At 38.2% G+C, this 25,195-nt stretch overlaps 1 protein-coding gene across 3 annotated transcripts in view; it reads left to right on the top strand.

Annotated features, from left to right (window-relative positions):
- The window catches only part of SYT9 (synaptotagmin 9), a 68,983-nt gene that overhangs the window by 484 nt on the left and 43,304 nt on the right, over positions 1 to 25,195 (top strand). The gene's annotated exons all lie outside the window — the stretch shown is intronic.

Below are 25,195 nucleotides of genomic sequence, written 5' to 3'. Positions count from 1 at the left end.
GCTGCTTGCCGCTACGCCCTAAGCTGCCGGGTCTCTGTTAGAGGAGTCCGGCGAGCAGCTCTTGGAGGAGAAGTAGAGCCCTCCTTCGGCAGCTCTCCCCGCCGCATCCCGGTGCCGGCAGCGCGGGCTAGCCGGCAACTTCGTCCCGCCGCTGGGGTCTGCTCGGCTCCGCCTGGCCCAGAGCGGGCCCGGCCTCCCTGCCCTGCGCCGCCTCCCCGGAGCTTGCTGCAGTGCCACAAGCCCGGGGCACTGCCTGGGCTCCTGCGGCCCTCCCCGCTACGCCGGGTTCAGTTGTAAAGACCGGTGGTGGGGGGGGGGAGGGGGTGTGTGTTATTGGAAGTGGGTGTTATAGCTCAGTTTAGATGCAGCACAATTTAACCGAACTTTCTAATTCTGTGTATTTCACAAGGAAAAAAAACCCTGTTTCTTGGTTTCTGCAGCAGATGTGGGGTTGTAGGTCTGATACAATGTACACTGAGTGTTTCTGCGTGTGCGTGCCTGGATTACGATTGCCTTTCCATGTCTTGGTATGACACAGAAACTTTAACTTAAGGAAGCTTTTTAACAAGAAAGCTGAGCTCCAGCTACATGAAAATGTTGAAAGATGGCTAGTGTTCTGTACATGTCTGGCTGTAAGGAAAAGGCAAATTGCAATCTGAAGTAGGAATCTGTTATATTTCTTTTTATACTGTCAGGTTGAGTTTGCTCAATTTGAGGATAAATCTAGAGCATGAAAGGCGAAGTTGATAAACATTTGCTGTGTTGGAAAGCTTGGCTCAGCTCAGCTGATCCTCGCAGCGCGGTTTTAATTTATTTAATATTCTCTGACATAAATTAGGTCATTTAGCATGGGGTAGTCTGATGACATGCTAGTCTTAAATCTTTTTTCTGTATTTTGTTGTGTCTGAACTAACAGTGCAATTTACTGACAAATGCTGGGATGTGCTGAAAGGCCTGGCAAAAACAAGTAAAACTAAGAAAAAAATGGTGACAAAATGATCTGCTATGATAATAAATGAATAAGGAATTTTCTGACATTCAGTTTGCTTGTATCCAAAGCTGTTTGCAGCCATTCTGTTTTCTGAGGGGTTTGTTGTTTTTTTTTTTTCCCCAAATTGAAGTGATTTATGCAATGTTTTAGAAGGATTCTTTAGAATTAGGTAAATTTAATTGTTTTGTTCATATAGGCAGATTGAATTGCTTTGTTCACATAAGCAGTCATTTTGGTGGCAGACACCTGTGATTTTCTGTAATTTTCCTTTATCAAGGGATCAGTCATGTATTTGTATGTCAGGTGATGAGTCCAGAAATGTTTTAAATCAGTACTGACTTTGAATACTAAATTACTTGAAATGCCCACGGAGACTTTAACCTCAGCTACTTGGATAACAGCTCTTCAGATTTCTTTCAGAAGCTACCTGCTTTTTTTCTCTCAGCCTTGGGCAAAAAGTCTACCTGGCATCTGTTTGGGAGCATTTTTAAAACACGGTCTGTTCAGTAAAAAATTATCACCTCTACCTAAAGATTTAAAAAAAAAATAAAAAATAAAATATGTGTTTATTTCTACCTGTTTTGCTTCAACCACTATTATCCAACAGCCTTCTGGTATTGTTGCAAACCTGCTCAATTACACAGAGCAGCGGTCCCTAACCTCTGCCAGCCAATGTGCAGCAACAGGGAGCAATTACGCTGCAGGCAGCATCTTCCTGTTGGCCTCAATTTTAACATTTTTATTTTTTGCAGCTGCATCCAGTCACAGAGGGTCTAGCAGGCAACATGTTATCTGTAAGCCCTGACTGGCAGATGCTTCTGTAGGAAAGCAATATCAGGAAATTATTAATTTACCTTGTCTTCTGTTTCTTTGATTAAAATACATAGATTGTCCCAGTAAGCTGGCTGCCCATTGGTTTGTTTATCTGGTCCTTGGCTATGATGGTATGGGCTGCAAGAAGGCAGTGTACGTGACTTCCAAAATGAATTAATGCAATTCACAATCAAAGGGTAGTACATTGACCCATCTAAATTTACTTAGTGACTTTCATTGACTTAATGATGGCATTAAAAAGCCCTGACAGCTAATCCATTTGCTTTCCAGCCACTAGTCGTCTAAACACAGGGGGATGAAGAAAGCCTTTCCTGAAAGACAGCGTCGTCTTGTTAGAATTAGGCAAAAGATGAAGCTAGCCTTGTCATGACTTTTTCCCCTTTGTGAAGGTGATGTGTACTTGCCAAACTGAGCAGCTTCCTCTTAGGCCAGCCAAAAGAGCTACCAAAAAATCGTGGGCAACTTTGTTAGGCTTGAAAATAGTGCAGCTAGACAGCACACACAGTCAGCTTTTGTACAGGAATTAAAGCCTGCCCTTATGGGAGTTTTTCTGCAATAAAGTGGCTACTTGCCTAAATCCAACTATGTGGTAGATACAGATGATTTTACAGCACATTTGGTTTGAGCCATTCCTGTGTGGAGTTTCTGTTACATGAGTGGAAGGGTGGCTGTACAAGTGCAGTAGTTATTGGAAAAATCAAACTCTAGGGAGGGAGAGCACTGAGGGGTTGCTGGGCCTTATACCAGGGTTCATCTACAAGCTCAGCCTCCTGGCACCCCTTGGTCCCAGCACAAAGCAGCCAGATCCCTGGAGATCCACTCACTTCTTGTCTGACATCTGATGCAGTTGGCTGTGTGGCTCCCCAGCATCTGGTCTGAGTATTTGGTGTGTGACTCAGCCTGGGAGGGCAACAGAAGGGGACTGGATGGTTGTGATATGCACAGCATCTTCAGGTTTTGTAATTTGCCCTGTTATGGGAACTGCTGCACAGTGCTTGGAGTGTAAGTTTAAGGGCTGATGAGTTCTAGGTTTAATGTGCTGGTCTGCTGGATTTACAGGGTGACCTGGGGAGTCAGATTTTAAAGGTTTTTGGAAAACTAAAAATGCTAATCTGGCATTTGGTGAAAAATCTTAACTTATTTCCATAAGAGTTGTATGTCAGAGCACCTATGAAAATCCCAAGAGGCATCCTAAGCATTTACATACCTTAATAAGTTGCTTCTTTTTCTGTTCCATTCCTCCATTCCCTATTTGTAAAATGTTTACAATATTTCTATATTCTACCACTCTAGTCATACTGGCATTTGAAAACCATCACTCGAGCTCATGTAATATCACCCCATGGTGCTGGATAAAGCAAATACTTGAGATGAGGAATAGAAGTTGCTTGACTAGAAGAATTATACTAATGTGTTAACTCAAAAAAAAGAAAACAAGAACCCTAACCAAAATCAAACAACAAAACCAACAAACAGGAAATACAAAAAACAAAAAAAAACCTCCAAACAAACAAAAAACCAAACAACAAACCAGAAAAAAATAAACAAACCCATGAAGTCAGAAAATCTTAATGGAGGCTCTGACTATTAGAAGCATTAAGAACAAAACCAGTTGCGTTTCCCTGTGGACCATTTGTCTAATAGATTGGTCTTACAACTTCTTCACTGAAAAACTTGGTGTGGCATAAATCAAACCTAACAGAAAAGATATATACTTGTTATTGCTGTTGTTGGAGTGAGTCTGTGTTTATAAAACACCAGCTTCATAGCAATTGCAGTGAGAGACTGGTATTGCTCTTTGTAGACCTGATGAATTTCTGCACTCCCTTTTGTTGTAGTGTTTTGCCAACTTCGCAGCAACTTGTGCTTCCGGCATACCTTTCAGCGACTGCTGGATAGGGCAGTAAAATGTTCAAGGCATAGTTGCATGTTTGCTGGCATTTGCTGAATATCAGTAAAATTAAGTTATATATAGGAAAAGTATATGAGTTGCACACTGTGGTGCTTTGCACAAAACTTCCTCTCCTTAGCACATTCTGCAGATTGAATTTTTCTTCCTTTAGTTAAAAAGTATGCAACCCTTGAAAACCTGGAAGAAAAAAATATAAAAAGATAAGAGGAAGTTGTTATGAGCCCTATACTTACGAAGATAAGGGATATAAGAAAAGTCTAGGCCATTAATCATAATGAATTTTCATTAATTTCATAGCAGAAAAATGAATAGAAATAAAAGGTAAGCTAGGAAAAAAAAAGCTCTCATTTTCTGTTGTGTTGGATTGCATGTCTTGAGGATAAGCCAGTAAATCTTAAAATGTTCTTAATTATATGCTTATAGATACTAAAACATGGTGAATCTTGTGGGCATAGTGATGGCCATTAGGCATAAAGAATGCTACGGGTTATAAGATCAGTACTGTACAGTGACAGAAAGTCAGAATTTAGTACTTGATGGAGGGTAAAAATGGTTGACAATCAAGAAACTTAAAAATGTGGGAATGGAAATGTGATGGATATTGAAGAAAATGTATAAGAAGGTGCAGTTATGGCCTTGCAGTAGGATTAAAGAATCATAGTAGTCAGTGCTGTATTTTTAAATGTATACTTTTAACTACAGGAAAGAAAAGCACAAAGAAACAAAAAGGCCTGACTGGCATAAATGTAGCCTCACCCCAGTGGTGGAGTGCAAGAGCCAAGGCTGTGGCGAGTGTCATTAGGGCAGACTTGTCATTGCCTAGGAAGCTAACGCAATTAAAAAGTATCCGAGCAAGCTTGTCTTTAATTCAGAGCTGAGTTTAAAACAAAACCTTTTTTTCAAAGGTTTTCAGAAAGTGAACTAATTTCTTAAGAAATTTTTGTAACTCAAATGACTTAGTGATTTATTCCCCCCACAGCTTTCGGCAACATATCAAGCTGCAGTTTCATCAAGATGATAAGCACATCTAGATTTATCTAGATAAATGCAAGAAGCATTTTTGGGTTGTAAAGACATGAAAAAGATCTGAGTGGGTGAAACAGCTTTCAGTATGTTTTTATTCTTATTTTACTCGTGATGAGCTCACTATATTTTTAATTCTATTTTCCTCCTGCAAAATTAATGTAAAATGCTGCCACTTCAAATTGGTTGTATTCTATATGTCGTGCTAGTGCAAAACTCTACAAGATAGAGGAGAAGTGTGAATTGTATTCACTGACATGATGTCAAATGAACAAAGGAGTGTGAGGCCCAAGTTCCTTTGGGTTTCAGGAACCAAAGTACTGTCAAGAGTTAAAAAAAAGTACAGTGATGTTTTATATTTTAGGCTGAAAGTATGTATTCTTTTTCTCTTCTGTAAAGTCAAGAACATGATTGCAGAAGGTAAAAATGATTTCCGGTTGCTCTGCTAGTGTAATTCCCATCAAACAAATAGGATCTCAGAGGTTTTCCTGTCATACTGGAAGAGCTTAGTATTGTTTTTTCCCCACAAGTCTGTTTTAAGCAGATAACTAAACTTTGAAACAAAGTGTAGAAAAGAGCAAATTATGTTCAAAGAAAAGGGACTACCTGTGTGCGTAATAATTGTTTGAAGCTGTAATTAAAATAATTTAAATAAAAGTAAAGATTTTGCTTTAACATCATTGCATATAACAGCTAACCTAAAGATGTATAGATCATTAAGTTATAATTGACACTTCAAAACCAGAGAAAAGGAAGGCTACAAAGATCATTCTTATAATAGAACTGATGTTAGGCTTTGATCAGGTTGGATCATAGTCATATTAAATACTGTTTAAATATGAAACGACCCTTGCACTACTGAAATCACTTTACAATTTTCAGTGATGCAGAACAACTTTAGTATAGTAGTACTTTCCTCTGACTTGAGAAGACAAACATGAGTAGGTTTTCTGTAGTTTGTCTGACCAAGACTCAGACCACTGCTGTCCTGTGACTGCTCTTGAATGTTGTGGGATGGAGAGCAAGTGTAACTATGAGAAAAAGACAAGAGGAAGGTGGCCTCCAGCCCTGCTTGGCCTCTGCATTCATACTCAGTATAGGTGTGGAAGCCAAGAACATTCTAGGGCTTCCATTTCCATTTTGGTTTCACTTCTCACCTATATGGGAATTGTACCAGATGTCTGTTGTTTACAGTGTGCTCTTAGGCACTACAGCATAATATTGTATTATGCTTGTGTTAAATAGACTGATACCAACTGCACCACTTTGTATTTAGTAAAAAAAAAAAAAAGTATGTTTGCTCATATGCTATATTCATTTTATATATATATATATATATAAATAGTATCTATTTACTGAAGTCATTGCAAGCAGTTTTGTGAAGTCATCCTAAAAGTCTGAGTACCATAACTGACTTCTGGTTCAGTTGGTACCACAGTTTATGGAAGTCTCATCCAATGTTCAGTGAACGTTCAAGAAAATGGTTATTTTGAATTGTAACAAAAATAGATATAATTGAAAATAATCTAATGAGTAATGATAAAAACATAAACCTTTTAAGAACCAGGATGGCTAAATAACATACAGTCTGCCTTACTCCTCAGTTCTCATCTGAAATGCCAGTTTTGTAATGCAAAACATTAGGGTAAATTTAGCTCTTATACATGTGACTTTGCCAGTAAAAGTTTATCCCTGCATTTGTCATAGATCTTATTTCAGTGGGATTTGCACATTCCTTCTAGTTAGAGGGGAGAGGGGAAAGAGTTGGCTAATTGTAGGTCCCTAAGAAATATGCCTATTTCCATAGGCAACAGTTTGTGTTTGAGGACCCAAAGCTCTGATCACCGAAGTAGAGGTGCTACTGTAACAGATTTATGGGTCATTAATTCCTAAAAAGCCGTGAACCTGTGTTACAATAATGCCATTTTTAGTAAGGGTGGAATTCTAAGTTGTTACATTTTTGTGATTCATTCCTTTAGTGACCCAAGTACAGATGATTTGCCTCACTTCCACCCAGATAGCTTTCTGGAATTTTCCTTTATAAACTAATTAGTGAGAGTTTAATTACACTGACAATTCAGAGACCTAGAAATGCAAGTCCAAAATGGTTGCTATCATAACAGCAGATGCATTTAAATTTGGTCTTGAGGCTTTGCAGCTCTATGGCATCTTTGTAATAAGTAGAGGTTGAATAAAAAACTGCAGCTTACTGTGTTTAAAACCCTGTTTTTAGGTTTTAATTCTTCCTCCACTGAAAATAATGATCACTGTTAGCTTAGTGCAAAGCTGTATTTAAGAACATTGTATCGTGCATCTTATGCTATATTTTGTAATTAATTTAAGCCTTCTGTGGTTTTATTTAGACCAAAGAGATAAAGAGAGATTATTTTGGTCTAAAGCTTTATGTCAGTTTTCTATTGCTAACAAAATTTTAGTTTGAAGGGTAAGAATTTATAATAATTAATTACAAATGGGAGGATTTTTCATAAAAATGCTGTCCATTGCAAGTTAAAGAATCTAATACCTAAAATCCATCATCTTACAAGATAAGTCTTTTTTGCATGTTCTGTAGACTGTTAAGTAGTGAGTACTTGATCCAGTTATTGGAGAGTAGAGAAAAAAATTCTGTCCCATTAAGAAAATGTTACATAGAACAGCTGATGGCTTGCACATTTGTTACATTAGCTATTATAATAACCCTGAATCTTTGATGTTCTAAGTTGCTCAGTATGTTCAGCTGCATTTTTCTTTTTTGATTTTAGACATTCATTAGCCAAGTAAAATCAATTTGGCTTCCTTTGGCAGACATGTACGCTTCAGGATTTTATCTTGACTACTTCCTATGGTTAGTTGGAATTCAGAAAGACAGTAGATGCAGTTGAAACTGACATATGCATTTGTGTGTCTGGAACCAATTTACGGTTGATGTGTGTCTACCAAAGATGAATGTTAGAATAGTTAGAATAGAATAGTTAGAATACATAACCAGTCAGAAACTGCTTTTAGATTATTGATGTAAATCCACAAAAAAAAAAAAAAAAAATCAGACACTAATGACTTTGGAGCTAAAACTTTCAGAGGACATGTAAAATCATAACAAATAGGATTTGAAATAGGGTCATGCCAATGGAGTTAATCGTTTCACTAATACATATTAAGATATTACAAAAGGTGCTTATCATATCAAAGTATATAAATAATTACAGTTTGTAATTCAGTAACAATTATCCTACTATAATATGTAGAAAGAAATGTACAATGCTAATTAGAAAATGATCAGTGAGGTCTTGTGATCTTCTGTTTCCATTTGTAGCAGATTTTTTTATCCATTTAAAAGAAGTTTATTTATTTGGCTAAGGTCTCCCTGCACAGCATAAAGGAAGAGAGTATTTCCCAAGGCTGGCTAGAAGGAAATAAAGGAGGTATTGAGTTGTTTCTCAGTGAGTGCTATTCTATTTGCTATAGTAGGGCTGATGTAGGATGTGTAGCAGTGGCATTATGGCAATTGTTACCTGCTGAAAAAAGCTTTTAGATCCATTAGCAACCAAATACAAGAGAAAATAAATCTGGTATTGCTTAAGAAAATATGGAAAGCTCTGAACAGAAAATTCTCGTATCAGTACTGCTTGTTTTTTTAAGCTTTACCAATTTGCTTGGGGTAAGACACAAGTCTAGACTAATAGCTCCAATTTAATTTTATGATTGTCCTCTCTTTGCAGTAGATCATGCTATCAGAAAAGGCTTCTATTTCTGCAGATATCACTAAGGCAGCCATGGTAACAAAAGTCTAACTTCTCCATTTTTTGTTTAAATTTACAATTACTAATGATGATTAATGTTTGTTCTAAATTTTCTAGCTGTTGCACAAAGAAGGAAGTGAGAGACCTCATGGTGCAGCAGGCATAAGCATGAAGCCGGTCGCTTGTGCTGCATAGGAGATGGGCGTGAGGAGCAGGACAGGCAGCCAAGCCTCTGACAAGGGAAACGTCGCTCATGTTCCTAAGAGGCCAAAGAGCACTAAGCAGATATGCTGTCACTCAGAAATTAGTTAATGGAGTTGAAGTCTAGGATTTTGAGGACCTGGCTAGAGAGATGTAGTAGTCAGGAAAAGCTGTAGATACACCTTGTTATACCTTTGTATGAAGTTACATTTCTGTTTTATATTGCACTAAAATTTGCCAGTTTTCTGAATTTCAAAGCCTTTTGAGCTTCTTCTTAGAAAAAAAAGTAAAAGTGGATCTGTCCAAGTGGTTTGACTGTCTCAGAGTTGCATCAGATGCTCAGTGCTTTTTTTGTTTGCTTGGTGGTTTGGGGTTTTGTGAGGATTGGATAGTTTGGTAAGCCTGACTGAGGAAGCATGATTTGACAGGGACAGCAGGGCTGTAGCTAGGCAGGAAAGAAAAAGCTTGGCCATTGTGCCTTCACCTCATAAGGAAAACCTGTCACCTTGGCCCTTCCCTGTGCAGCAGCATCACTGTTCCCACCAGCTTCTGTTAAGTGCAGAAGTTGTAACATTTTTATATCTGCTCCTGTTCTCAAGTTTATGTCTTGTTCCTACCTACCTTTTTCCTTCTCTACCCGTCTTGTGTTGTAGTTACGTTATGAAAAATTATTTGACTAGTCAAGATGATTTCTTTCATACTGCTTCTATGACCAGTGATGATAAAATAGCTAAAAGTAGTACCCAAAATAGCACTGCACAGGTACAGCTTTGCCTGAGTGATTTGATAGTAATTATTATATCTGTCCTGTGGTGTAGTGTTACGAGTGTGACCCATCACTGTGAAAAAAACCTGCTCTTTCTTCCTTCAGTGTATTTTTCTTCCTTCTTTTCTGTTTTTCTTGGAAGCTGGAAACCAGAACAGACCTTAATATCAAGAGAACCAGAAACATCTTCAGACACCTCAACTTTTTTTCCTTCCCAAATTGGGGGAAAGCAATTTTTCACCTTTAGGAACATCTAAATTCAGTCTTAAGATTCACTTCTCATCCTAAAGGCTCTGTGCGCCAAGAGAAGAAGGAACAGCTATTTAGTTAAAATGGAAGTCTTGGGATTTGACATTTTAAGTATTTTGGCTGTTTTGCCTCCTTTTTTTCTGTACCCCTTTTTATGAGGAAGATTTCCAATAGTAGTTGTTGCCATGGTACTAAGAAAGGTGTCATGTTTTACTAAACAAGGTGTCTACTCCAATCTTAAAGCTGTGTTTATGGTCATATTGTGAAAAATTATCTCTTCTACAAGTCAGGCTTGTTTATACAGAATTAATGCAGCACCACTTCCCTTATTCCAAAGTGGAGGGAGGTTCTTCAGGTCATTCCCTGTGTGTCAAGGCAAACGCGAGCTTCAGCAGTGCTGGGAAAGCCTTAGAATTAGCTCTGTCCTTCCACTCCCTTGTTAGTTGTTCAAATGAACAACCGCTTCACGCCCTGCCGAGCAGCTGATTGGCCTTGGAGGGAAGAAGCATCTGAAGCAGTATTAATGTTTCATTCAACATCATGAGAGTCAGGGAGGAGAGGAGGTGAATTAGGGAATTCAAAACCCCAAATCAGTACTGCTTTTTATTTCACCAGGCTCTTTTCTCGTAAGCAGCATCTCTAATTGTCTCCCACAATGGATTTCCTCTCAGGACGGTTCTGCTGACTTTGTGAGATTTTTTTTTTTTTATTTTTTTTTTGCCAGGGGTAAATTTAACAGTGCACAGGGAGGAGTTCAGCCCTCTCTCTTCCCTTTGCTTGTCTCTCTCCATTCTATGTGCCTTCTCCGCAACTCTGTTAACAGTACCTAGTATGAGGTATGCTGTATACAGTAGCAATGAAGCTGTGCAGTCCATCCATCCTCTATTTTCCTTTCTCAAATCATCACTGTTGCATCAAGACGTAGTATGTTTGCCATTTAAAAATCCCTTTTTATTTCATCAGAAAGCAAAACAGATCAGAAATCCATAAAATTAGTGTCTTAAAATGCTATCTCAAAGATAAAGGAGCAAGCTAGATGTGATAAAGAGATCAGTAAAGCAATGCATGACAGCAAGATCAGCCAGCTGCATCTGGGAAATACACAAGTCCTTGGACTCCAACAGTAAAAAATGTCCAGAACTGTAAAAGAGAAGCAATTCTTACTTTTCTGTAGCAGTCCCAGCAGTTTGAAATATGGTTGTCATCTATTCCAGTGTATTTATTCCAGTCATAGCATCAGTGATGTTAAAATAAACATCACCTCAGAGTGGATATTCACATAAGATCTTGGATTAATTGTAAATAACAGACCACGTGCCAGGGTTATTAAATCTGGAAATGTTGCTAATAGATAAAAGCAGTTATCTTAGGAGTAGAAAAAAATGTTAGATACAGAAGTATTGGATCACTATCCCTTGATTAACAAGGATGGACCGCTTTTACAATGTTTCGAGCAGTACTCTTGCCAGTAAATGACAGCAAATAGATGCTAAATCTTTAAGTACTTCTGAAATAAACATTAGTATTGTTTAGTTTAAAAGTATAAATGTTGCTTTTTTTTGTTTACTTATTAGTATTTGGAGAAAAGAAGGGAAAAAAGCAAGCTTTTAGTGAGTATTTCCAGACTCAGCAATTAAATGAAATGAATGATGCTGACACATTTCATTCAAGGTAATGGGAGGACTTACCCTAGCTAAGAGGAACTAGAGACATACAAAACAGCACAGGAGATGTCTGCCTATAAGTCCTGCAAATCAGTTATTACTCTATAGTTTGTTACTTGTTTGATTCAGGAATGTTGTCTAGAGACAGTATGGTTTAGTTGACTGGAAAAAGATTACTAGTTGGAACTGTGAAAACTTAGGCTCTCTTCTTAACTGTGCCAGTCACTTGGGATGTGATCTTGGAGGAATCTCTCAGTGCTGTTTTTCCCCTGTCCTTTCAGTTGCCTTTTCAGCACTGATATGCAGTTAAAATTCCAGCTAATCCCCTGTGAGCAGTGGTGAAAGCAGGGCATGTCTCAAGCATGATGTCAGTAAAGTACTGAGCAGAAAAGTGTCTAAAAAGCAGGCAAGAGAAAAGAGTGGGTCCAAGGACTTCAGTCAAAAGTAGTCTTCCTGAATACGGCATGCTCTGTTTTCAGAGTGAACAGGTAGCAAGAGCCTGTACTATGCTGGGGCCTCTCAGTACTTTACTCTTATAAATAATAAACAGAATATATTTTCCTCCTGGGTAGTTTAGCAAATAGAAATGTGCCTCTCTTATCAGCAAGGAAGCCATAATTGAGAGACAGAGATTTGATGGAATGCACATTCAGATGGAAATAAATAAAAGCATAAGAAGGATTTCAAAACTTCCGTTTCTGTGCCGCCACGCTTAATCTGAATGTTTAGCTATGGAATTTATTCATGATATCTGTTTGCAAGCTTAATGTTTCAGACCTAAATCCCACCCCACACTCTAGCCCGCTTCTGTCTGTACAACAGTATTAAAATGGTAACTTTTAGTTATCTTTCAGAAAGCCCAGCATTTTGCCATTTACTGCCTCTTTTTCAGCATGAGAGTTTAAAACATTTGCTTTCCTGGTCTGGGTTGGGCTGCGAATTAACATCTCGGCATGATACCTTTCAAGACTGAAAGTAAAAGGACTGCTATGCTGGTAATCCTGTTCACATTATTGTAGCAGAAATGTACAATGCAAACTATGTTTCTTGAAGGGAGAAGCCTTTTAATATGCCCCCATTCTCCAGTTTATCACACACACACACGATTAAAGAATGTATTTTTACTGACTCAGTTTACTTGTCATTAAGGATATATATTTGTTTACTAAAGTCAGTATACCTCAACAAGCAGGTTTTGGAAACCTATAAAGTTTAGGAAAACCTAGAAGTTTAGGAAACTTATAAAACTAATCACCCGCCCCTTACATGTGTAAGTCCACAACAGAAATTGTTTAACAGTGGGGTAGCTCTACTCAGAAACCTGCTAATAGCCTCACTTGCACAAGTCTGGAAGCTTGGAACATGCAGCTCTTTGAAGTGCATGGTCCTTTTCCCTTCTTCTTCCTTTCCTCCTTCCCTTTTTAGTTCCTTTTTGACAACTGGTTGTTTTGTTTTTTTTTTCCTGAAGTGAATGTAATCTTACCCTTACAAGTACAATGTTTCATGGCCTTAGCATTCACATTTTAGTCATTCAAAAAGCTATTCCTTTTTCCTACATTCATCTGAGTTTCTATAATTTGGGGGTAAAACTTGATCCAGCTGTCAGTCAGATTTCAAAACCAGCTAAACCAGAGGCACTGAATTTGACCTCATGGCTTCTGTAGCACTACTTTCACTCAAAATCATCTCCGAGAATAAAATTTTCAAAGAAACATCTGTGAGTGTAACTGCTCACACGCCGCTGAAACTCAGTGGGAATTTGATGTATAAGCCCTTCACATATTTTTTTTAAAATCCAAGCCCCATAGTTTGGGGTTGCATAAAGTAAGAAAGGACTGCTGTTCAAAATACTTAACCCAGTGTCATAGCAATCCATTTTGAATGATCATATATTTCATTTCGTCTTACTTAAATAATAAGTGTACGCTCTAACAAGCATAATGGCAGTAATTGACAAATTCGTCCTTAAAAATATAAGAATGTGACCAGCTTTCGCCTCAGTGCTATGAACTGTCAGCGAAAGTTAGAAATCTGCGGTCTGAAAGGTAATCTTTGCTAACTTAGTGAGGCAAATACAGGTTATTAAATGTCAGATTAATGGTAGGAACAGTGTTAATTTAAGAGAAATAGGATTGCAGACACTTCCTGAGAGAAAGATGTATACAAGCACCTGATTCTAGAGATGAGTTTTAAAATAATGTTCATGTAACTTTATGTAACATTAAAATAATGTTCATACACAGTTTTAGGTAAATTTTTTTCCTAATATAGTCAAATGATCAGAAGTGTGGGTTTTGGTTCGGTTTGGTTTTTGGCTGTGTGGGACCATGAGAAGTAGTAGAAATTGGTGGGTGCCTTATCTACCTATGGATGTTGAATGACAAAGAAAAAAGCACCCAATGTTCAAAAAAATCCTGAAATCATTCAGCTGAAGTAGCTGAAAAATTAGCAAATCCCATCAGTGTGTTCCAGTTAGCAAGGAAAGTGGGTTGTAGCTGGCTCTGGGGAGCTGAGAAGAAACCCCCATTACTATTTTTAGTTGCACTTTTTTTCTAAGCAAGAATAAAAACTGTAGAGACCAGAAGATGGAAAAACATTGACTAGAAATTTACTATCAGTTTAGTCTGTTACGTATGCTCTTTTTTCCCTTAGAAGCAGGAAAATTCTTGGAGTTCTTCAAAACCCAAGGAGTTCCCCGGATCTGAGAGCAATCCAGCTGAGCAATGCCTGGGCGAGAAGACATGAAAGCTGTGGCTCAGTGTTTCCAAACTGTTTTCTTACGTGTCCCACTGCTGTGGTGTTAATGGTTCCTGGGCACAAGGGGCTGCTGCCAACATTTTCTTCTTCACACTGTTTTTGTAATTCTGAGGGGGAAGACAGGAGAGGAGCTGTTCTCCCCTTGGAACAGGCCTGAGGAAGAGTAGCTGGGAGGCAGCAAGAAGAATGTTGAAAAGTTGGTAGTCCCTTCTCTACATCCCATTTTTTTATGTGCACCCACCTGGAAAGGCCAGTGTGCAATGGGGAGGGTATATCAATGATTATAATTGAAGTAGTCTTAAAAAACCTTGTACTGTATACCATGATTATAATTTTTCTCTCTGGTAAGGTGGTTTTTCCTCTGTTTCTTATTTATTGCTTGAGTGAATCTAATAAATTTGAAATTATGTTTCAAAAGAAGTAAGATATTATGCAACTGGTGGTATTTCACTGCAGAATAACCCCCAAAGGGATTTGTAATCTCTTGGCACTAACATCATCTAACAGTGAGCCAAATTGAATAATAAGCTCAGCGCTATGAACACAGGTTTGTAATCAGCCTCATTCTGTGCGGGTTAGCCTTGCCTAGTAATTAATTATTATTCCATATTTATACTATCAACGACACGCAGAGGCTGGCCTAAGCATGCTGAAGCCGCTGGCAGCAGCTGCAGCAGTGTATGTACATAAGGATATGTTGTTCTCCCACTGTAAACGTATGCTGTAGACAGTCTCCTAAAAGATTTGTCAGTAAGCCTTCCCTGTAGCTAAACACGAGACAGTACATGCTGGACATCAGTCAAAGATGCACAGTGACATGTAGTTTACTAATTACTATTAATGTTTACAGGATTTGGAATGTCCTAATTGGTTTTGGCACAGAAAGAGCAGTCTACTAAATTGCTTGTCACCTTTGTTTCATCCTAGGCCTCACTGAGAATCTCATATGCAATTAACTGTAATTGCTATACTGTATTTATTCTGAAGTACACAATAGTTTATTATTTTGTTATTTGGATCTCAAAATTGTGGAGTGAATGGCTTATAAAAATACAATTCAAAATAAGGGGATCTTCGTGGTGAGGGATTTTTTTCAGAGTAGAAGCTCATTGTCCTCCTGTACTTGAAATCTCATTGACCAGGGAGAGTAACTTGTGCATAAAGACATGTCAGGTGCCTCTTTTTCCCAACTTGTGTGGCACAAGGAGAGGAGTTTGATGTGCTGCACACCATTCTGGTTATAGTACTGAATGTCCCTGTTGTGCTGCTACTGGGAGTGGAATTTGATTCAGTTGAAGGACACACCAGGTGGGCCTAGAGCACTAACTGCAGGAGGACACCGTCTCCACTTGCTGAACCCTCATGTCTAGCTTCAGCCTTGGTTGTACGGGGAGGATAACTACTGAAAACATACCCACCTGTGGTGTGTCTCACTCAAATGAGTACTACCAGGCTCCAAGTATAGACACAAGGCAAAACTGCAGCAAAAAGAATCCTTCCCCCTCCTCCAGTGCTGTGTTACTAATGTGGACACATTCTATATTATTTAGGAAGACGCCAGCTAAAGATGCTGGAACAAGCTGTTATGCTGTCTGTAAGACAGAGAAGTTGTTTTCTGCATATAGAACTGTGCTGTAAGTCCTGAAAGGAATGCATTTCCTCCACATATTCTAGGTTACAAGGTGCAAGAAGCACTGAATTCCTCACATGAATATATCTGCCAGCTTGGACTGGCAGTGTTTTCTGTTTAAACTGCCAGAGCTCCAGAATGAGCATGGACTGCCTAGAAACCTCAATAAAAGAGCTTTGCCAAGAAGTAGTCCAGCAAAAAAAGTGAAGCCCTTTATACAGATAAAGGACAGGAATTCGGAAATGATTCATTTACGGGAATGGAAAGCTGCATAGTCTTCTGGTGTCACCCAGTGTTGAGGATGGAGGCATATACCCAGAAGTAGAGTGCAAGCTGGATCGTTTATTGAAAAGATTACACGATATTTATATGCTTCCAAGCAATTAGCTGAGCACATCTGTGTTTGCCTTGCAGTTACATCAGGTGAAAGGTCTATCTGATTTTCTTATCGACATCCTCTTTCCAATTCTGACGTCCTTGTTCCTTGCCAGTTCCAACATCTTCCAAGTACCAGTCAGGGACAGGTCACTCTTAATTGCCGGCTGTAGTTCCTCCTTCTCATGGTCACTCTTAATTGCCAGCTCTAGTTTCTCCTTCCCATGGTCTCTGACAGCTTTGATACATTCCAACCCCCACAACCCAGGGTTTGTATGGTGGAGCACAGGTCTGGTTTTCAAGTTCAGACTGACAGCACCTGCTCTTTTCATTTCAGAGTGGGTTGTTCAAGGACTGGCTAATCATAAGTTTCCTTGCTGTCCTTGTTAAAGCAGAGGATAGGTACTCTTTAGTTCCTCATATTAAGAAACTAGCTGTTCTCATTTTTCTGGAGAAAATAATTTCAGAAAATACAGATCTAGCTAAATTAATTAAAGAAAATGCAAATCCAGTAGAATGAGAATGTGGGGTCTACTAGCTGCAAGCACAGAATCTCTCCAAGAGTCTGAATATGACAAATAATGACAATAGTTCTACATCTAAAATATTAGAAATATCTTCTATCAGGATGCAGGATGAAAACAGAGACTATTTGATTCAAATTTGCTTTACCTGCCGCAAGTGGAAAGGCAAGCCTAAATGTGAACTGATTTCCAGCACCCTCAAACTATTTTAGAGCTTTTATTTAATCCAGTTAATTATTTTGCTATTCTCTGTTCAATTAGTTATCAGATTAAACATTTTATATAATATGTAAAATGGTGTTTTGATAATAAAAATTATAAGAGGAATACTACAGAGTTTGCATTAGAAGAAAGCATAGGAAGATTGGGATATGCAGAATTCCAAGTTTAAAGAGGCTATTAACTTTGGTAGTAATTACATATATACGTATATACTACAAGAAGATGGGATTGTATTACATGGGGTATGAAAGACTACTATAAATCTTTACTGTGGGAATCATTTAGCATTGTACATGAATACCATTGCTTGGATTATCTGCTCGGATCTTCCAGCATAGTGACATTTACCAAAGCCTATATTTCTTTTTTTTTTTATTACAGATGTTGACTGTAGTTGCTTTTTGTGACATTTTAGGCTTTCTGGGGTCTACTCTGAAAAAAAATACATCTTTATTTACGAGCAAAGAATTTATGCGTGGAAGTCCCTATGTGCTGCAGAGCACAGTGACATGGCTTTCAGTTATCTGTACCACTTTGTTTCTGCACAGGTCTGTTCGTTGTGGGTTGGTACTTTATGTGTTGGCATTATGCCTGCTGCCTCTCAGAGAGCAGGTGCAGTGGGAGAGATGACAGCTTTCTCAGAACTCAGTTATTTAATTAACTCATTTATAACTAGATTATTGGAAAAAGCCATACCATCTGTTTAGTGGTCAAAATCTTGCTTGTGTGCTAAGCAATGCTTATTAAACTCTCTGAATCCCTTCTGTTTAGTCACATGTTGTTTCACTAGAAGCAACTGGAAAGTTGCTAGACTCAATATTAGAAGTGAGAAAATCCAGGTTCCATTTTCAACTGATTTACCTAATTTCACCTTGTATCTGTGCTGCATCTTGGTTTGTGTTGCCTGCTTATAAAAAGACATTTAAATAATGTTGACATTTATGGAAGGAGGGAAAAAGCTACTTAGTGATAAACAATCTAATCATTGTCATAATTTAACAGCTTTGTTCTAAAAGCTACTTGGTAATGTGTGTTGAAAAACACTGCAAACAATTCTTCAAATGTCCATTAGGGTTTCTAAACACATTGCTTGCACTGTTTACATTCCATTAACATTTGTCAGACCCAGATTTACTCCCAATGGTTTTAACTATGTATGTCCAGACAGTTGGAGAGCACACAGAAAAACTGTAATGCTTTCTAGCAGCTTTCATGAATAAACCTCTATTAAAAAAATAATTAAAAAAAAAGATAATTTACTCATTCTATCAAAAAGGGCAATATTAATAATGAGTTAAGGACAGAAAGCTGTGATTTATGTCTCAGATGTATAGCAGAGTTCTCTAAGCTGGTAAATAAAAACAAAATCTGAAAAAAGATAGCTTGCAAATTTCTCTTTAACATCCTTTTAAATTACATCTTTCTCTGAAAAATCTGGATTTGCATTGCTTTTCCCATTCATATGATATTTGAAATTACTGGAAGAAAATATTTTGAATGGACCTTGTCATCATCCAGCAGGGCAGAAGTCATTCTATTTGTGGACAGTAATGATACACGGTGCATCAAAGGTAGGCTGAAGATTTTGACAAGAAAGGTGTCAGATAGCCCCTTATCTTAGTCACTCCTGAATAGTTTCACTCCTGGGCGTACGCTAAGCCTATGTCTAGCTGCTAGGAAAAATCAGGGTCTCCTATGTGCACAGAGGGTTTATTTTTGTAATTCTGAGGTCACTGTGATAAGCCCTCAACTGATGACTGTCATAGAACAAAATCATTTAGGTTGAAAGGACTTTTAAGATCATTGAGTCCAACAGTTAACACTGCCAAGTCCACCACTAGAGCATGACCCTAAGCGCTGTATCTACATGTCTTTTAAATACCTCCAGCGATGGTGACTCAGTACCTGTATGGCCAAGGAGGGCAGCTTGCTTTTGGCACAGCTTGTTACAACAGAGCAGGGTTCCTACAGTAAACTGTGGCTCCAGCCTTACAGATCTGAGAGTTATTATCCCCCTTAATATGCTTTACTCATCAGAACTTAACTCTTTTTTTTTTTTTTTTTAAACACCAAATGCCTAGAAGCAACTTCATTTATTAAGCTTGTATCAATGATCACTTCCTGTGAATTTAATATATACTTCAGAATCTTAGCTTTCCACCCATGCTGATTTATCTTAGGTTTGGGATGTACATATGTGGATGTGTATCAGAGGGGAGAGATGGAGTGAGGGAGAACAGAAAGCAAAGGAGAAACTTTTGAACACTCAAAACAATGTAAATCAACGTGGAGCCATCTGCCTAAGTCTGAAGCGTTTGAAAAATCGAGTGTCTGAACTGCTGCTATTCATTATCATCAAGGGAAGTAGGTAATCTTTGGGATGCTCTTAAAATTATTTTTTTAATAGCTGAACATTTTTAGGTGTATTGAAGTACCTCTTGATGTACGTTAGATACATTGAACCTCTTCACAGCGGTTGATACTGGGTTCAACAGGCAGTCATTCCTATAAATTACCTCTGGTATAAAACGTTAAGGCATTCTGATCTTCCACTGACCTCAGTCCCTGCTGCTCACAAGTGGATGTTTCCTTATTTGTGCAGAAAGGCTCACGGTGTTTCTTAAATATCTAAAATATAAAACACTTCCTGCTTTTCTTGGGTACAAAATGTACCATGAGGCCCCTTGCAGCTTTTGAAATCTCTGGACAGATGCAAAGCTAATGATTCACGTAAGTTACTATCAGACTTAAACCCCTGAAATGCTATAGCATTAGTATCTTGACCTTTATGTCAAGATGAATGAAAAACGATTTAACTCCTGACTCAGCAGGCGTTCCTGATTTGTTTTTACATATAGGGCAAAAGTAAGGTGTTTTTCCTAAAAGCTGAAACATCTCAATCTTAAAAGTTGTCAGAATTTCTAGCCTTAATGAACTATTTATTGATACTATTATTTGCAATTCATATTTTTTAATAATCTATATTTATAATTTATCTGATTGTTTCTCTAGTCCACAGCTATGTTTATTGTTGACAGGAAGGTACAAGAGGGATCAGCAAACTTGGGAGTTAACAGCACGTAGGGTTGTATCAATCCTTTTGTTTTTGTTGCTTGTCCCCCACCTGTCTGTTTTTAACAGTTTTCCCTATGAATCCAACAGAATATAAGAAACTCCTAACCTTTAACAGTAACTGATTTGTTGGGCGTGTCCCTTTGACCATGTGGTAGGGCCATGTTTCTGCAGGTATAACTCAAGGAATTTAGGGGCACGTGAGCATACTAATCTTTACCAGTCACTGACAACAGCTTGCATGACAACTATGAACACTTGCATCTAGACTTTGGGGAGTAGCAACCCCATGGGTACTTCCCTAATGCTAAAATGCTCTGTTCTGATTTATTATCTTGATTTTTTTTCTTTTTTTAATCTATTTTAGCTCAATACAAATGCTTAGATCAGCAGTTGGAGAGAGTAAAGCCCTGAACTGATCCCTACATTAATCAATATTACAGCAAGCTCCTGCCAGTTTACTGTTCAGTGAGAAAACCGCATGTTTGTATGCCTCCTGCATGATATTGAGCAAGAATACTGGTAAACCTCGGAAAATAACTATTGGATGTGAATATTATTACCATCCTTCTCAGTATTGAAACTTCAGAGCTTTCATTTTTGGGACCCAGTGTGCAGTTTGAGCACACTCACTGGAATGACAGGATTAGATTCCACTGCCAAATACTGGTCAGGGTGGGTGCATTAATTTGAGGTAGGTGGGTATCTGTCACTACTACATGGTGTTCAATATTTACTTTGTTGATCATAATTACAGTATAATAGCATTCTTCTCCATAAAACTGGTTGAACACAGGAAGAAAAACCCCTCAAGCTGTCCAGTTTCAATTTTGCGTTCACAAAGTACAACATGAAATTGTGTAGTTTATAATAATAGTTCAAAGAATTGTTGCTACTATTTCCTCTTACAGATTATTTTAAGGAATGTCTTGCATGACTATACAATTACACCCAGGAAAGCAGAAATCCAGATGTGTTCAATTCTTACTCAAAGCACACATAAGCAAGTTTATGTTCTCCTTTATATTTGGATTTTCCAAAATTAGGAGGGCTTTCGAGAGCATCTCAGCTTTAAATTGATCACTTTCTAGGAATAAAAAAGCGGAAGAGCAGTGTGAATGATATTTTTTTATCAAATCTGTTTCTCAGTTCTATTCTTCAGCTCTTATGTCTTTAAGTGATTTCATTTTAGATTTCTCTTGATTTGCTGCACTTAGTTTTTCTGGTTTCATATCTGTTCTACAGTTTTCTCTTAGTATTTTAGACAGACAGGATTTCTAGAATTACCCACACATAAATTTGTAAAGGCCTTGAACTTGTTTCTTTTGCTCTCTGGAGATGAAAAGGAATGTGAAAGAAGTATATTTTGCGTATTTATTCTAATAGTAGACTAGATCTTATTGTAAATTACTAATTCATTATCTTTCCTAGTAATAAATATCCCCATCAGTAAGACTTCTGTTAGACCCTAATACATATGGATCAGACCAAAAAGCTTCGTTTTATAAAACGGGAACCCTACATTCACAAAGAACAGATGCCTAATACATTCACCATGGCTGACTTTCTGAAGTACTTCTCTTAAAAAGTCAATGTATTACAGTGCATCTGGCTCCTCATGTAATAAGGATAAATGCTTTCAAAGGTGTCTTTATGCCACCAGGTCCCTTCTAAAAGAAAAATCAGGCTATTTAATGAGTTTAAGATGCTAGTGGTTTGTGAGAGTTTATTTTTAAAGAATAATGTGTAACAAGTCCATGACAATCAGTTAATATTATGAAGTCCCAATCAAAGCAGTTTGAAAATATTGTAATCTTTTGAATCTAGGTATTATGTAGGGATGAGAGTGCATTCATTTATTAAAAAACAAACATAAAGACCAGCCACACTTAAAACCAGATATAAACATCTCATTAGATTCATGAAGGTCAAAATAAGTAATAAATTTCCTCTCTATCCAGATCAGTCTATGCAGGCAGTTTCCCTGAATTCCCTTGTGATGTTTCAACACTTGTGGCAACTGTTTTACGATCTGCCAGTATACACAAAGCAGATGAATTCTGGCTCTTCCTTAAATGTGCAGCAAGGATTGTAAATATTGAACCACTGGGATGTGCCAAATTCCCATAATATAGGCTTAGAGTAGCTGATTCTGAAAAGGAAGCTAATGAAATAATTGACCTTATTTCCATTCCAAGTAATCTGACTTTAAAGAGAAGCTTGAACTTTTATTCTACATAAATTGCCCAGAAGAGTAATACTGTCTTTTTATGCCTTACATTTTTATTTCCTTTAAAAAATCCCTAAATTAAGAAAGGTTCAAAAATAGACAAATTTTTTTTAGGTTATTCAAATTTAGGAAGACTAACGATTTCCACTGGGCTTGTGAAACTTAAAGAGACAAGTAGCCAACTGGTAGATGAAATTCAGTGCTTCCAATGGAAAAGAAAATGGAAATTTGAAAGAAAAAGATGTTGTATAGATTTGTTGTAGAATTATATGAGTGACACAACTCCTATTAATCATTATAGCTAGTTCTGTGGAATTTTTTTTTTTCATCATATAACATCATAGGCATTGCATTATGGATGTCTCTATGTATTTATATATATTTACATATACATGTCTTTAGATATGAATGTGAAACTTAAATTTTGCTAAAGATCAAATAGGTCTTTAAGCACTTCAGTGGTCTGTCCACATCTCCTGTGGCCCTTTAAAGTCATTTAATTCCACAAATTTCCCCACCAAAAGAAAGGCATTGAATGAAGCATTTGAGTAATTTTTTTTTTTTTTCTTGCCTGTAAGATTATGCCCTAAAGGAAATCAAAAGGATTTTGTTAAAACTTTACAGAAAATGCTGCTACATCATCATTATTATTATTATGTATTTTTTATTATTTTTATTATTCTGTATATTTTATTGTTTTCTTTATTCTGTATTGTCTTGAGCACTTTGGTACAGTATTGGCATACAGTTTATACAAGTGGTAAATCAGATGCTTCTTTCTTATTTATTTTAGTGTTCTCAAATGCTTCTTTACTATTTATTGTAACTTACTGGGCTTTCAAGGAGTATAACGGAATTTAGAGTTTGTCAACATGATTCATTTAAGCTGGTTGCTCTTCTGTAACATGGGGACTTCCTGCTGCTGGCTATACTTTGCAGAAGTAAATGGCAGTTTCTCTACATTGTTATTCATAGCATCATAACATACAAGATTAATGTGTGCCCTGGTGGCTTATTCATAAAAATATTCACAAATCTTGAAAGTTTCATACTTTCAGCTACTGCTGAACCTAGGACAGTATCCACCCCTTATTCCATACCATTCATGTCATACTCAGATCCCACATTTTCAATATACCATCATTCTTACCTCACATATATACATATATATACATCAACACAGAGAGAGAGAGAGAGAGATCATTCCTTAGTGCATGGACCAATCCCTATAAAGCTGCTGAGTCCATCCAGTCCATGATGTTGGGCTCCATCTCTTGTTAACAGTCTTTCAGAGCAGGAGAAAGAGTGTCATGTAGTCAGTCTGCCAGGCCTCCCCATATTTGTACTTCAGCCATCGTCCTCCATACCAAAGAGGCTTTAACCACTTGGCTTGCTTAATTGCAGCACGTTTCACACTCATGAATAACCTGGGCAATAGTGTCTATTGCTAAGTCCACCCCTTGATCATGAGTCCATCTCTGTGTTACATCTCTGCCCTGATGGCCTGATTTGTCATGGGCCCACCAGGCTCAAAATAATTCACCCTTCTCTTCAGCAGTTTGTGCAGTTTGTCACTGGGGGCTCTGGACAGCTGCCTTCCATATCTGACTCTTCCAAAGCACTGGAGGGGCCCAGTGGACTAGATACTTGCCCATACTGTCCCACACACCCTGCCACTCATGACTGTCCAGCTTCTGGGAAAAGCTCTTGGTCCTCCTATATCGTCGTCTGATCCTAGACAAGACCCAAACCTGACTCCGCTTAACTTTTGAGATCAGACGAAATGGTCATGGATAAAGCCCGCTCTGAATGTGTGCCAACATGCTGATCCCCATCACAATCAGCAGGCAGGCCTCAAGGGTACCCAAAGGCCATTCAAAACCTTCAGAACTCTCAGTTGATGCTGCTGTACTTGTCACTGGGGCTGGTGTAGCTGCTGTGCTTGGAGTTGGAGTAGCTGCATTATCTGTTGTAGTCAGAGTTTGAGTAGCTGCTGTCCTTGTCACTAAGGTGTGTGGGAATGTCTCCCTCATAGGCTGACCACCCGAGGAGGGGAAAAAAGATGTGTAATTGCTAAACACTTCCATTGTATACCTCCCAGAGTATAGAGGTGGTAACCACACTGGGAATGCAAGCCAGATAAGTTTCATGATCAATGATTCTATTGTATTACAAGTCATTACCATAAAGTACAGTGAAAGAAGAACCTTAGCCCAAGACCCCCAGCCCATAAACACTAACACAGCAAATGTAAGTAAGGTACAACATGCTGAAACTGTGAGATCAAGAGCAACAGATTTGAGAGTCAATAAATCAGCATTGTGACAAGTGACTATTAATCCAAAACAATGAATGCTTATCACAAATACGATTAGACACCCTCTGGTCAGATCTGTCATTATCTTAGCCCTTCGGGCCCACATTGGGTGCCAAAAGAATTGTTGTGGTTTAAACTCAGTCAGCCACACAGCCGCTCCCTCACTCCCCCCCCTCCTTCCTCCGCCCTGCTCCTGGAGGGATGGGGAGGAGAATCAAAAGAATGTAACTCCCATGAGTTGAGATAAGGACAGTCCAGTAACTAAGGTATAACACAAAACCACTGCTGCTACCATCAAGAATGATAATGATAAGGGAAATAACAAGGGAAGAGAATACAACACCTCAGCACCAACCGACTGATACCCAGCCTGACCTGAGCCCTTCCGGGTAACTGCCCCCAGTTTATATAGCGGGCATGACGTGCTGTGGTGTGGAATACTGCTTTGGCTAGTTTGGGTCAGGTGTCCTGTCTCTGTTTCCTCCTGGCTTCCCCTTCTCCCTGGCAGAGCATGAGACTCAGGAAGTCCTTGGTCAGAGTAAACATTACTGAGCAGCAACTAAAAACATCGGTGTTATCAGCGCTGTTCCCAGGCTGAAAGTCAAAAACACAGCATTGCAGCAGCTACTAAGAAGGAGAAAAATGACTGCTACTGCTGAACCCAGAACAATAACACACAGTTTGTCCA

The sequence above is a fragment of the Pezoporus wallicus genome, unplaced genomic scaffold (assembly GCF_028554395.1).
Source record: "Pezoporus wallicus isolate ANWC-B61680 ecotype Strahan unplaced genomic scaffold, APGP_CSIRO_Pwel_v1 contig_5958, whole genome shotgun sequence".
Classification (NCBI taxonomy): Eukaryota; Metazoa; Chordata; class Aves; order Psittaciformes; family Psittacidae; genus Pezoporus; species Pezoporus wallicus.
This window is presented reverse-complemented; position numbering and strand designations above follow the sequence as displayed.